Source organism: Dermochelys coriacea, chromosome 8 (assembly GCF_009764565.3).
Source record: "Dermochelys coriacea isolate rDerCor1 chromosome 8, rDerCor1.pri.v4, whole genome shotgun sequence".
Taxonomy (NCBI): Eukaryota; Metazoa; Chordata; order Testudines; family Dermochelyidae; genus Dermochelys; species Dermochelys coriacea.
Window position 1 is genome coordinate 34190750 of NC_050075.1, and position 13152 is coordinate 34203901.

The 13152-nt window shown below is 46.8% G+C and overlaps 1 long non-coding RNA gene across 1 annotated transcript; it reads right to left on the reverse strand.

Annotated features, from left to right (window-relative positions):
- Positions 1-9455: 9455 nt before the first annotated feature.
- Positions 9456-12941, reverse strand: LOC119860378. The gene is made up of 4 exons (XR_005294517.1): positions 12733-12941; positions 11666-11762; positions 10589-10715; positions 9456-10370 (listed from the first exon to the last, which is right to left on the reverse strand). It is a non-coding gene; the product is annotated as an uncharacterized LOC119860378 (long non-coding RNA).
- Positions 12942-13152: the final 211 nt, after the last annotated feature.

Here is a 13152-nt window from a genome sequence, read left to right on the forward strand (position 1 = left end):
TGATGGTGTGATTGATGTGATTAGGTCCTATTATGGTGTCCCTTGAATAGATATGTGGACAGAGTTGGCAACGGGCTTTGTTGCAAGGATAGGTTCCTGGGTTAGTGTTTTTGTTGTGTGGTGTGTGGTTGCTGGTTAGTATTTGCTTCAGGTTGGGGGACTGTCTGTAAGCGCGGACTGCCTGTCTCCCAGGATCTGTGAGAGTGAGGGATCGTCTGTCAGGATAGGTTGTAGATCCTTGATGATGCGCTGGAAAGGTTTTAGTTGGGGGCTGAAGGCGACGGCTAGTGGCATTCTGTTACTTTCTTTGTTGGGCCTGTCCTGTAGTAGATGACTTCTGGGTACTCTTCTGGCTCTGTCAATCTGTTTCTTCACTTCAGCAGGTGGATATTGTAGTTGTAAGAATGCTTGATAGAGATATTGTAGATGTTTGTCTGTCTGAGGGGATGGAGCAAATGTGGTTGTATCTTAGAGCTTGGTTGTAGACAATGGATTGTGTGGTGTGGTCTGGATGAAAGCTGGAGGCATATAGGTAAGTGTAGCAGTCAGTAGGTTTCCCGTATAGGGTGGTGTTTATGTGACCATCGCTTATTAGCACTTTGCCTCAAAGGCTCCCTGATTCAAATAGCCTCCCATTGTGCCTCTCTAATAGTCCTGGTGTCTGGCTGCTCAAAATCAGCTGCCAGGTGTTCTTCCTCAGCAGTCCACGCCTGAACAACCTTTTCACCCTTCCCTTCACAAATATTGTGCCACATGCAACACGCGGCTATGACCATGGGAATATTATCCTCACTGAGGTCTAGCCTGCCATAAAGGCATTGCCAGTGCACTTTAATCTGACAAATGCACATTCCACAGTCATCCTGCACCTACTCAGCCTGTTGTGGAACCTCTCCTTACTGCTGTCCAGGTTTCCCGTGTAAGGCTTCATGAGCCATGGGAGTAAGGGGTCTGCCGGGTCTCCCAGGATCACTATGGGCATTTCAAAATCCCCTACGGTAATTTTTTGGTCTGGACAGAAAGCTTCCACTTGCAGCTTTCTGTACAGGCCAGTGTTCCTGAAGACACATGCGTCATGCACCTTTCCTGGCCACCTGGCATGGATATCAGTGAAACACCCACGGTGATCCACAAGCATCTGCAACACCATGGAAAAGGTACCCCTTCCTATTGATGTACTCTGTCACAAGGTGGTCCAGTGCCAAAATTGGAATGTGTGTGTCATCTATCGCCCCACCGCAGTTAGGGAATCCCATTGCCGCAAAGCCACCCTGTATTTCATGCACATTGCCAAGAGTCACAGTCCTCCGCAGCAGGATGCAATTAATGGCCCTGCACACTTGCATTAACACAGCCCCAACGGTCGACTTCCTGACTCCAAACTGATTTGCAACTGACCAGTAGCAGTCTATCGTTGCCAGCTTTGTCACTGCGATTGCAATGTGCTTTTCCACTGTGAGGGCAGCTCTCATGTGGGTGTCCCTGTGCCGCAGAGCGAGGGCGAGCTTAGCACACAGTTCAGGAAGGTGGCTTTCCTCAACCGAAAGTTCTGCTGCCACTGCTCGTCATCCCATACCTGCATAATCCCCTATCACTCAGTGCTAGTTTCTCCAGCCCAAAAGTGACGTTCCATCATGTTCTGCTGCTCTGTGAATGCCAGAAGTAATCTAATGTGGCTCCTATTCATGTCGGACAGCACATCAGACAACTGAATCCTGTTGAATTTGGAACTTCAAGATTAACTGCACTGCCATTAGTGATGTACCAGTGGAGAGTAGCGTGGGATCCATTATTTCAGACAGAGATGGCGGGGCAAGCAGAAAACAAGGGACATTGGAAAAAATGCTGCAAACCGAAGGTGGAAGCACATAGAATGCTGGAACAGAAAGCAATGCATCATGGGACATTGAGCCAGGACCCACGATGTGCTGCAATCCCCTCCGCCTTCCCACAAGACCTAACAGCAGAATGTGAAGAGCTGAACTGTGGGATAGTGCGTTGATCTCACTGTCAATGCTACTGCCCCAAGTGTGGACACGCTATGCCAACAAAGGAAGACAATGTGAACATGCAACAATGATTTTCTTTTAGTGCTTTTTAATTGTCAACCAAACTTTTGACGAAAAAACGCTGCCAGGGTGGACATAACCTAAGTGCTCCACAATCTAGTTGTGCTAACCCCTTGGAAAAGCAGGTTCAGTCAGGCCTAGATCCTGTCTGTTCATGGTATTCTCCAGTACAAACAGGAGGAGAGGGCGTAAATTCAGTTAAGGTTGAAATTTCCAGCCTCTATGGGGTTTGCTTGCTCCCAGCCATGTCAAAGAGCTAAAATGATAAACAATTAAATAATTAAAGTGTCAGCATCAGGCTTTAGAGTTGCCACCCTGACGAGGTTAATAGTGGTGGGGCCGTTCACACTGTTTTGTCTTTACTGCAGAGTAAATTGGATGACTGGCAGTCAGCTCTGAGTGCCAGGTTAGCCTAACCTGGGTGCAAGCAGCTACAGTGCAAAGGCCTGCCAGTGTTACTGGGTATGTCTGCACTGCAAAAACAACAACATGTCAAAAGAAAAGGAGTACTTGTGGCACCTTAGAGACTAACAAATTTATTTGAGCATAAGCTTTCGTGAGCTACAGCTCACTTCATCGGATGCATTCGGTGGAAAATACAGTGGGGAGATTTCTATACACACACAGAGAACATGAAACAATGGGTTTTATCATACACACTGTAAGGAGAGTGATCACTTAAGATGAGCCATCACCAGCAGGAGGGGGGGAGAAAGGAGGAAAACCTTTCATGGTGACAAGCAAGGTGGGCCATTTTCAGCAGTTAACAAGAATGTCTGAGGAACAGTGAGGAGGTGGGGTCGGGGGGAGAAATAACATGGGGAAATAGTTTTACTTTGTGTAATGACTCATCCACTCCCAGTCCGTATTCAAGCCTAAGTTAATTGTATCCAGTTTGCAAATTAATTCCAATTCAGCAGTCTCTCGCTGGAGTCTGTTTTTGAAGTTTTTTTGTTGAAGGATAGCCACTCTCAGGTCTGTAATCGAGCGACCAGAGAGATTGAAGTGTTCTCCAACTGGTTTTTGAATGTTATAATTCTTGATGTCTGATTTGTGTCCATTCATTCTTTTACGTAGAGACTGTCCAGTTTGGGCAATGTACATGGCAGAGGGGCATTGCTGGTACATGATGGCATATATCACATTGGTAGATGCGCAGGTGAACGAGCCTCTGATAGTGTGGCTGATGTGATTAGGCCCTATGATGGTGTCCCCTGAATAGATATGTGGACAGAGTTGGCAACGGGCTTTGTTGCAAGGATAGGTTCCTGGGTAAGTGGCTCTGTTGTGTGGTGTGTGGTTGCTGGTGAGTATTTGCTTCAGGTTGGGGGGCTGTCTGTAAGCAAGGACTGGCCTGTCTCGCAAGATCTGTGAGAGTGATGGGTCGTCCTTCAGGATAGGTTGTAGATCCTTGATGATGCGCTGGAAAGGTTTTAGTTGGGGGCTGAAGGTGATGGCTAGTGGCGTTCTGTTATTTTTTTTGTTGGGCCTGTCCTGTAGTAGGTGACTTCTGGGTACTCTTCTGGCTCTGTCAATTGTTTCTTCACTTCAGCAGGTGGGTAATGTAGTTGTAAGAACGCATGATAGAGATCTTGTAGGTGTTTGTCTCTGTCTGAGGGGTTGGAGCAAATGTGGTTATATTGTAGAGCTTGGCTGTAGACAATGGATTGTGTGGTGTGATCTGGATGAAAGCTAGAGGCATGCAGGTAGGAATAGCGGTCAGTAGGTTTCCGATATAGGGTGGTGTTTATGTGACCATCCCTTATTAGCACCATAGTGTCTAGGAAATGGATCTCTTGTGTGGACTGGTCGAGGCTGAGGTTGATGGTGGGATGGAAATTGTTGAAATCCTGGTGGAATTCCTCAAGGGCTTCTTTTCCATTGGTCCAGATGATGAAGATGTCATCAATGTAGCGCAAGTAGAGTAGGGGCATTAGGGGATGAGAGCTGAGGAAGCGTTGTTCTAAGTCAGCCATAAAAATGTTGGCATACTGTGGGGCCATGCGGGTACCCATCACAGTGCCGCTGATTTGAAGGTATACATTGTCCCCAAATGTCAAATAGTTATGGGTGAGGACAAAGTCACAAAGTTCAGCCACCAGGTTAGCCGTGACATTATCGGGGATACTGTTCCTGACGGCCTATAGTCCATCTTTGTGTGGAATGTTGGTGTAGAGGGCTTCTACATCCATAGTGGCTAGGATGGTGTTTTTAGGAAGATCACCGATGGATTGTAGTTTCCTCAGGAAGTCAGTGGTGTCTCAAAGATAACTGGGAGTGCTGGTAACATAGGGCGTAAGGAGGGAGTCTACATAGCCAGACAAACCTGCTGTCAGGGTGCCAATGCCTGAGATGATGGGGCGTCCAGGATTCCCAGGTTTATGGATCTTGGGTAGCAGATAGAATACCCCAGGTCGGAGTTCCAGGGGTGTGTCTGTGCGGATTTGTTCTTGTGTTTTTTCAGGGAGTTTCTTGAGCAAATGCTGTAGTTTCTTTTGGTAATCCTCAGTGGGATCAGAGGGTAATGGCTTGTTGAAAGTGGTGTTGGAGAGCTGCCTAGTAGCCTCTTGTTCATAATCCGACCATTCATGATGACGACAGCACCTCCTTTGTCAGCCTTTTTGATTATGATGTCAGAGTTGTTTCTGAGGCTGTGGATGGCATTGTGTTCTGCACAGCTGAGGTTAAGGGGCAAGTGATGCTACTTTTCCACAATTTCAGCCCATGCACGTCGGCGGAAGCACTCTATGTGAAGGTCTGTTTCGACCTTCAGGAGGAGTCCACCCGGAATCCTTCTTTTTGTAGTGTTGGTAGGAAGGTCTCTGTGGGTTAATATGTTGGTCAGAGTTGTGTTAACAATATTGCCGGGTGGGTTAAGGGAACCACTGTTGTGGCCCCTTGTGGCATGTAGTAGTTTCGAGAGTTTAGTGTCCTTTTTCTTTTGTAGAGAAGCAAAGTGTATGTTGTAGATGGCTTGTCTAGTTTTTGTAAAGTCCAGCCACGAGGAAGTTTGTGTGGAAGGTTGGTTCTTTATGAGAGTATCCAGTTTTGAGAGCTCATTCTTAATCTTTCCCTGTTTGCTGTAGAGGATGTTGATCAGGTGGTTCCACAGTTTCTTTGAGAGCGTGTGGCACAAGCTGTCACCATAGTCTGTGTGGTATGTATATTGTAATGGATTTTTTACCTTCAGTCCTTTTGGTATGATGTCCATCTGTTTGCATTTGGAGAGGAAGATGATGTCTGTCTGTATCTGTATGAGTTTTTTCATGAAGTTGATAGATTTCCACTCTATACGGCTAAATTCAGTGACTTGCATCATGTGCCAGCAATGCCCCTCTGCCATGTACATTGGTCAAACTGGACAGTCTCTACGTAAAAGAATAAATGAACACAAATCAGACATCAAGAATTATAACATTCAAAAACCAGTCGGAGAACACTTCAATCTCTCCGGTCACTCGATTACAGACCTGAGAGTGGCTATCCTTCAACAAAAAAAACTTCAAAAACAGACTCCAGCAAGAGACTGCTGAATTGGAATTAATTTGCAAACTGGATACAATTAACTTAGGCTTGAATAGAGACTGGGAGTGGATGCGTCATTACACAAAGTAAAACTATTTCCCCATGTTATTTCTCCCCCCCACCCACCCCCCCACTGTTCCTCAGACATTCTTGTTAACTGCTGGAAATGGCCCACCTTGCTTGTCATCATGAAAGGTTTTCCTCCTCCCCCCCCGCTGGTGATGGCTCATCTTAAGTGATCACTCTCCTTACAGTGTGTATGATAAAACCCATTGTTTCATGTTCTCTGTGTGTGTATATAAATATCCCCACTGTATTTTCCACCGAATGCATCCGATGAAGTGAGCTGTAGCTCATGAAAGCTTATGCTCAAATAAATTTGTTAGTCTCTAAGGTGCCACAAGTACTCCTTTTCTTTTTGCAAATACAGACTAATATGGCTGCTACTCTGAAACAACATGTCAGTGAACCTCAGAGCCCAGGTTAGCTGACTCAGGCTTGTGAGGCTTGCGCTAAGGGCTAAAAATAGCAGTGTAGACGTTCCTGCCCGCAGAATCAAGTTGGGGTAAAAAAATCCCCTGAGTCTCCATCCACTCTCCCACGGGCTGAAAGGGTCGTTCACCTCACACCCCAGCTAGTCCTGGGCCTCTTGGCTGAAATTGCTTATAAGTGGGCCAGTTAGTTCCATGCTCATGTTGTGTTGTGTGTGGCAGTCACCAGCCCACAGCAAACAAAGTAGAAGACATTTCATGCGTTTTGTTTATTTGAATTTCTTCCCTTGTTCCATCAACAGGCCACTGAGCAACCATGAGCCAGTGACCATTTAACTTCAGTGTTGCCCTGGGCTAGCTTTGAACTCATGACATACAGACTGGATGCAACACAGCTTTTGTAGAAGACTACGAAAGGGGAAGGAGAGCCTGATGGTTAAAGCATTATACTGGGCCTCAGGAGAGCTGGCTTCAATTTGCAGCTCTGATATAGACTCCCTGTGTACCTTGGGTAAGTCGGTTTGGCCCAGCTCCACAAAGCTATTTTGGCTCCTAACTCCCATTGGCTGCTTTGTGGATCTGGCCCTTACCTCTTTCTGAGCCTCAGTTAGAATCATAGAATATCAGGGTTGGAAGGGACCTCAGGAGGTCATCTAGTCCAACCCCCGGCTCAAAGCAGGACCAATCTCCAATTTTTGCCCCAGATCCCTAATGGCCCCCTCAGGGATTGAACTCCCAACCCTGGGTTTAGCAGGCCAATGCTCAAACCACTGAGCTGTCCCTCCCCCCATCCACTTCCCCATCCTTTGTTTAGCTTGTCTATTCAGACGATAACATCTTTGGGGCAGGGACCATCTCTATGTAACAGCACCTCATACAGTGGGAGCCCACTCTCAAGTCCTAACAATGGTGTCCAACCAGAGCGTCCTGGAATTAGATCAACTATCGTCTCACCTGCAGTTAAGGCTTCTGCCCTCATAGGAAAGGACAGCATTAGAAACATTGACTAATGGACATTAGAGCTGGAGAAGATCTCCTTGGTCATTCAGTTTTAGATTCATAGATTCATAGATACTAAGGTCAGAAGGGACCATTCTGATCATCTAGTCCGACCTCCTGCACAGCGCAGGCCACAGAATCTCACCCACCCACTCCTATGAAAAACCTCACCCATGTCTGAGCTATTGAAGTCCTTAAATCATGGTTCAAAGACTTCAAGGAGCAGAGAAGCCTCCCTCAAGTCACCCATGCCCCATGCTACAGAGGAAGGCGAAAAACCTCCAGGGCCTCTCCAATCTGCCCTGGAGGAAAATTCCTTCCCGACCCCAAATATGGCAATCAGCTAAACCCTGAGCATATGGGCAAGATTCACCAGCCAGATACCCAGGAAAGAATTTTCTATAGTAACTCAGATCCCATCCATCTAATATCCCATCTCAGGGGATTTGGCCTATTTACCCTGAATATTTAAAGATCAATTACTTACCAAAATCCCATTATCCCATCATACCATCTCCTCCATAAACTTATCGAGTAGAATCTTAAAGCCAGATAGCCTTCCAAGGGAAGCAGTGGGGGCGAAAGATCTATTCCAAAACTTCACTCCTCTGATGGTTAAAAACCTTCGTCTGATTTCAAGTCTAAACTTCCTGGTGGCCAGTTTATACCCATTTGTTCTTGTGTCCACATTGGTGCTGAGCTGAAATAATTCCTCTCCCTCTCCTGTATTTATCCCTTTGATATATTTATAGAGAGCAATCATATCTCCCCTCAACCTTCTTTTAGTTAGGCTAAACAAGCCAAGCTCCTTAAGTCTCCTTTCATAAGACAAGTTTTCCATTCCTAGTAGCCCTTCTCTGTACCTGCTCCAGTTTGTAGCAGTTGCTTTTAACAAAGTAAAACTATTTCCCCATGTTTATCCCCCCACCCCGAATGTTCTTGTCAACTGCTGGAAATGGCCCACTTTGCTTACCACTACAAAAGGTCCGTCCCCTTCCTCCCCCCCCCCCCCAATAGCTCACTTAGAGTGATCACTCTGGTTACAGTGTGTATGGTAACACCCATTGTTTCATGTTCTCTGTGTATATAAATCTCCGCACTGTATTTTCCACTGAATGCATCTGATGCAGTGAGCTGTAGCTCACGAAAGCTTATGCTCTAATAAATTTGTTAGTCTCTAAGGTGCCACAAGTCCTCCTTTTCTTTTTGCAAATACAGACTAACAGGTCTGCTACTCTGAAACCTGTCATTATGGATAAAACCATCCAATCAGAGGAGAGCCAGCCAGGGTTAGTGCAGCACCCAGCAAGGGGAATGAGGCCAGTACAAATCTCGTGACCATGCAACTGCCCCCAGCCACAAGAGATTTGAATTTGCACCTTCTCCTGGAGTCACTGAACTTTGGCACAGGGTAAAGGAATCTGGCGCACGTGGGCGCACACAATCTAATCAACCCTGAAGCCTTATAAACTGCTCTTTCCCCGCAGCACGGCTCAGTGTCAGCCCACCGCGGACTGCAGGCCCTGGGAGGGAGGAATCAGCAGCTGCCAGTTCCTGCTCCTTGCCAGTACGGGACCATTCTCTCCAGAATAATCTAGGCTGTTCTACCAGGTCCATCTTGCCATTCCTCTAGTGGCGGGGCTCCATCACATGCCTGGATGAGAGTCTTCCATGGTCTGACACATGTTACATGTAGGGAAGTATCCTCTGCGTAATTCCGTTCCCCTTTGCTTCATTCGAATAGCCCGAGCACACGTTATGCACTGTGGGTGAAACGGAAGTATGCGTCTGGCACAAACACAAGCATTTGATCTTGAATTGGCTCCCAGCACTACCCGGCCCTAGCTTGGGTTAACGTGAGTGAAAGATAAGCCATGGGAAACGGCTGAGTGCCTAGAGCAGGGAAGCTCTTTGTCTAGAGCACAGAGCACTCCGATTGTGTCTCTGGGCCCCCAGACAGTACTATCAGAAGACCCCATTCAACTCGCCCCACCCACCCACTTTTAAAGCTGCCCTTTTTGTTTGATAGCTTTTTAAATTTCCAGGGTGGTTCCTTCACCTGGCAGCTAAATAGAGGCAGAGCTGAGAGACGAGAGACCTTCTTACTCTGAAGACAAGAGCCATAAACCTTCTGCCACTTTTATATTATGTAAAGCCCATCATTTCCCCCAGCTGGGTGATGGGCTGGGGGTACAGATCTGGGGTTACTATTTATAATTGTCAGCTGGTGTTGAGGAGCAATACGGGTACTTTGGTAATTAAATTAATATTTTAAAATGATGGCATGGCACTGGTGGCCCCAATCCAGCAAAGCACCTAAGTATGTGCTTAATGTAAGCCCTGAGTAATCCCCATGGTTTCACATGATTAAAGTTATGTTCTTATGCTTTGCTAGATGGAAGCTTTCAGTTCTGTCATTGTGTAGGTCCTGTGCAAACAAGGGATAAATGATTTGACTATAACTATAAGCCTGTAATTATGTCAAAACAGGGCACAGTCAAGCTAACTCTTGAAGTCTCATAATGCGAGACTTGGGAAAGCAGGATCTCTGTCTGAAGTGGGTGGGAAACAACAGCGCAAAGTCAGTGTGACTTAGCCTTGAGATAGCAATGTTTTGAGAACAGAAGAGAGACCGAAGTGAGAAAATGCTGGAATGGGCAGGACATAACATAAATAAACTGCAGATGTTTTCAATTAATGCTTGCGGCTTATTGCTTGTACTTTGGAGAAACTGAGGCAGAGATGCTCTCTATCAGCTGCATTTCTTCCCTTGCAATTGCTCACATAAAGCTGTCTCTGATTTTGTTGCATTCCAACCTGAGAGGATTTATTTTCTCCACAGTCCCAATTCCCTGGTATAAAACAGGAATGATTCGGCCCAAGCCCATGTAGTTGGCAGCTTCACTTGAACCAGGTAAAACTGAATATACTTTCCATAGATGATAGTAAATACTTTGGTGTTTTCTAGTGTGGATAATTATATCCTGCCTCACTCATTTCCCCAAGTGGATTCAATAGGATACAGTCTTCTTCACTTCTTGCTCTAAGAAGTTGCTTTGTGTTGCTGTGCACTGGTAAACAATTGATATGTTCCACCCCAGGGCTGACTGCATTTTAAAAGGGGGAAAAGTGATGCCTCTCTGTAATTAATCTATCATCTTAAGGGCCCAATTCTGGTGCGTGGAACTCCTATAGATGTCAATGCATGTAGAGGGCTGTCCGGATCAGCTCCTTGCTTTGGATGTCTTCATGATGAAGGATGAATGATATTAAATTATCTGTTTTCCTGTTGAAAACCCAAATATAAAGACAAAACTGAGTGGAGACTATTTGCACTAGACCCTACCTCAGTTCTCCCCCCCCCAAAAAAAAAAAATCACCTTCCAAGAGGCAGGACAGTGCACCAACCATTCTTTAGTGAAATCTTTCATGTTATTCCCAGGCACACCTTCCATAGCAAAGTACTAGATAATGCCTACATCATGTATACCCAAAGCATCTCACCTCATCATACTTCCTCACTCCTCTCCATGGACAGCTAGGGGAACCAGAGGTGGCTCCTGAAATTTTTGGCACCTATAATGTGTTTTGTCTGCTTCTGTGCATACAACGCTAGGCAGTAGCACTGCACCTAAGAAATCATTTCAGACAGAGAGAGTAAGGCAGTAAGCAGACTTCTACTGCTGGCATGCCCAGGTTCCTGAAAGAATTGCACCACAACCAATCAACAGCATTTCTCCCATGTCTTATTGCCTAGACAAATAGGCTACTTGCAATAGTGCCATCTGGTGACAGAAAGACAATATCACCACTCATTCTCCTTCCCTGCAAAGGGGAGCCAGAAAAATCACACCCCACTAAGTCTGTTTTCTTAGTGTTCCCTATCATATCTGAATGAGTGAGGCACATTACAGTGACTGGTACTCCAAGTGCTCTCCTCCTGATTGGCATGCTTCTTCCACAGGCCCAGCCAAGCCAGGTGGGACACAGCCCTGGAATGGGGAGGGGCTGTCCCTCTTCTGCAGCACAAATTCTCCCCTCCCACACCTGCCTTTTTTTGGAGTTTAGCTGCAGTGATTCAGTGGGACTTTTACACCCCGAGAAACAAAAATTAGGTCTGAAGACTCCCCTTTGGAAAGTGCAGTATATTAAGGCTGCATTATGCTCCTGAAGGTCACTGCAATGTACAAAGCTCACCCAAATTGGCGGGTGTATTTTGTTTGCAAACACGTCCACAGATGTGCTTGGCGGCTGTGGCTGTGCCAGAAAACATTGTATTAGCTTAAAACCATGCCACAGTCTCATTGTCATAGACACGAGGAAGGCGCAGCAGTTTGCAACCTTTATGCATTGCTGAGCATTCAATGGCAGTGCTGTAGAGTTGTTAGAGGCGGTGACCCCCCAAACAGGGTCTGCAACATACAGGACCCCGATTCAGCAAGACAGTGGGGGGGCCACATTAAATGGCAAACAGGGAATTCTGTGGGAAGGAGGCTCTCAGCAGAACCCTCAGGAAATGGGGGTGGGAGGGAGGGTCTATTGCTTTTCACCATAGTAGGGATGAGTGGCTTACACACTTACTGTTTCACTAAAGGGCAACTTCTCTTTGCAACTGTTTCACAGAGCACGTCAGGATGCTGCCAGCTTCCCAGGGAGTACAGGAGCCTAGACTGGGGTGCTGTAAAAAAATTGCAGGTGCAGAATTTATGGTGTGTGCCATCCCCCCTCTTCTGGCTGCTGATGGTTCTGCCAAAATGATCAGTAGTGAAAGAGTTAATGTGCCCATTTATATTGTTCTGTTTGGGCTTCAGAGGAACAGGGACACATTTACAATGTGCTTGTAGAGCCTCTAGCACAGTGGGGCCCCAGTTGGCTGCCCCTAAGGCTCTACTGCAAAATAAGGGTTGAACAACAAATAGTCTATAGAGATGCACGGAGCAGTTCACCCTCTCAGAGCTATTGTTTCAGGTGGTTTGCAGACTCAAGCAGGAATTACTGCATCACTTTACAGGTGGTTCACATTTTCATCAAGGCCATGAGGGCTAAAAACACCATTCTATGCTTAACTGAAACGTAGCTTGCAGAACCCCATCCTGCAGCATGCAGCTCGTTGCTGCTACAAATGCTGAAACTGCAAATCACTGAACGCACAGGGCCCTGGTTCTAACTCCCAGCCCACCATTCTGCACCCCACTGGCAACTACATCTCCAAAGTGTCCTCAGGGGTTAACCCCCTGTGTGACTCCCTGCTAGCCTGCCTAATGCACAGAGTCATGCACACACCACATTGCACACAGCTCCTGCCTGGGTGACTTTCAGATGGGGCAACCTCCCTTGGGGCAAGAAACAAGGTGCAAAAAAAAAAAAAAAAAATCCAACCCCACCCAACCAAAAACCTACACCACACCAGGTGAAAGAAGGGATGAGACTAAACCGGAAAAATGGGTGGAGGGACACAAGTCTTCAGCTCCCCCTGTAAACCCTGGCTGCAGGCCAAGTACAGCACCATGAGGATGCATGGTGCTATATCATAGGCAATGACTATGGTGCATTTGGATTTCAGCAGTGCCCCCATACCCACCCCGCTGAGAGCAGGGCCTCATCAGACTGGCAACTGTACAGACACAGCCACGCCCCCAATAGCTCACCATCATCCTAGAAAAGACAAAGGCAAGAGGGGAGACTGAAGCACCAAGCAGTGCCAGGAGTTGCCCAAAATCATTCAGCTAGTCAGGAGCATAGCTAGTAACAGAACATAAGCCTCAAGCCAGCACCCTCCCCACCACAGCATGGGGGGGGGGTATGCCAAATGGTTGGCACAGTGGCAGTCAGGAGCAGTTGCCAGCATAAAGCAGGCAGTAGCCAAGTGCTACTGCTGGGCTTAAGAGCGGTCCTGGCAATGCTGTTCAGCCAATCAGGCGATCTGACCCATTATGGGGTTCAGCTGTGGTGAGCAGCTGCTCCCAGGCCCAGCTGCACACCCCGTTCCTGACACAGACCGCCCAGCCCTGATAAGCAATACTGATCTACAGTGATCAAATATGAATGGGAACCTGTATCCCCTCATC